Source organism: Morone saxatilis, unplaced genomic scaffold (genome assembly GCF_004916995.1).
Source record: "Morone saxatilis isolate NCDOM2014 unplaced genomic scaffold, NCSU_SB_2.0 Contig7, whole genome shotgun sequence".
Taxonomy (NCBI): Eukaryota; Metazoa; Chordata; class Actinopteri; family Moronidae; genus Morone; species Morone saxatilis.
Genome location: NW_023340246.1, coordinates 22191016 through 22192592, shown reverse-complemented (window position 1 = coordinate 22192592; position 1577 = coordinate 22191016). Strand labels below are relative to the sequence as shown.

Here is a 1577-nt window from a genome sequence, read left to right as displayed (position 1 = left end):
ATGTATCATACAGGCTGTGTGTCTGCTCTTTGTTGACCAGCAGTAAGTTTTATAAAGTCACCTGAGAAACTTTTGGATTTTTTCAACCGCAATTCAGTTTTCACAGCAGCAGATTGTAGAACAGGTTTGTACCTGACGTCAGTTTGTTGTTTGTTAAACATCCACCAGATATCAATATGCTAAAACAAGTCCCTGAACAATCTTATACCGGCGGCCCCCCAAGTAAAACTATTTGTCAATGGTGTCAACTTTCCTGTTGAATAAAATAAATATGTCAGTTGACCGTCGTTTATAGAGATTGCCAATCAAACTCAGTGAATATTGGCTGATACCCAGAAATGAGAAAACTTGACACTATGATTTATTGTCATGGATAAAATTAGACTGTTATTGATGTATGTATGTCATTAACTGATTATTATACATGGAAACAGGCAGTATATTCTACCTCAGTTAAAACAAGTAGGCCATGATTGCAGTTACAAATGTTTCTTTACAGCTAGTTATCTCAAAAGCCACGGTATACTTCTAAAATTCCCTGCTTTTTTTCCTCACAAAACTCATATTTCAACTCATATTTTAATCATTTCATCATCTAAGTGATCAGTTTTAAAAGCACAGTTTTATGGTAAAATCTACCATAACAGACAGAATAGAAACAGCTTACCTTTAATGTGCTGGGAAAGAGCCTTAACACCGATCCAACTGATCCAGAAATGTTGCAGTAAAAAGAAATAAGCTATATATATCCAGTATCAAATGATCCACCCACTCCTGCTTTTAATTTCACTTTCACTTTAAGAGAAAACAGGATTGGAGTGATGGGGGTTCTGTGTGTTCTGGGGGGAGGGATGGCTGACAGTGTTGTGTGTATTCAATGTTTGTGTTTAGTTCCTGTGTTATTAATGGTTAAATTCTACAAAAAGTTGATTACAAAAAAAAAAAAGTTTAATGATGTCTGTCTTCACCACCATTGCCAAATTATTCACAGATGTCTCCTGAACGGACCTGCTGATTAAAACCGTTGAAAACACTGAATAATAATTTTATGTTAATACTATTTCAATTTTGATTCTTAGGACATCCACTGAAGGTGAGCCTTTTTTGTCACATAAACATAATAACAAATCATGTTTCACTAAAGCTGAGCCTTTATATATATTTTTTACAAAAACAAAAAAAGAGTTTTAAGAGACTGGTTTCTTCAGTATAGCCTTTGTAATAGTCCCTCTGAAAGTCTGCGGCTTAAGTCATTCACACCCCGAAGGTGTGTTACAACGATGTGTGTGAATGGGTCATTGAAATCTTTTCTCCAGCCTGCAGAGCCAAGGCCGAATATGAATTAAACACTCACACACCTTGAAGTCCCCTGTTGGTAAAAATTGTAAAAAGTGCAAAAGAGTGCATTTCACATGATTTTAGGTTGATCTAAAGCATGTCAAAGAGGGGACCTAAAAAAAGTCCTGTTGGTGTCTCAGTCCCGTTTGTGGGTGTGTAACGATGCTCAAGTTCCCCATTAGATAGGTAGGCTAGTAGACACATGTATGAGAGGTTAGATGTAACACATATTAATTGAT

General features: G+C 36.0%; 1 protein-coding gene across 1 annotated transcript in view; it reads right to left on the bottom strand.

The window, feature by feature from the left end:
• The window catches only part of LOC118340421 (interferon-induced protein 44-like), a 3816-nt gene extending 3092 nt beyond the window's left edge, over positions 1-724 (bottom strand). The window contains exon 1 of the mRNA XM_035678383.1: positions 668-724. The gene's annotated coding sequence lies outside the window, so the exon portion shown is untranslated. The remainder of the gene's footprint in view (positions 1-667) is intronic.
• Between the last annotated feature and the right edge of the window lie 853 nt (positions 725-1577).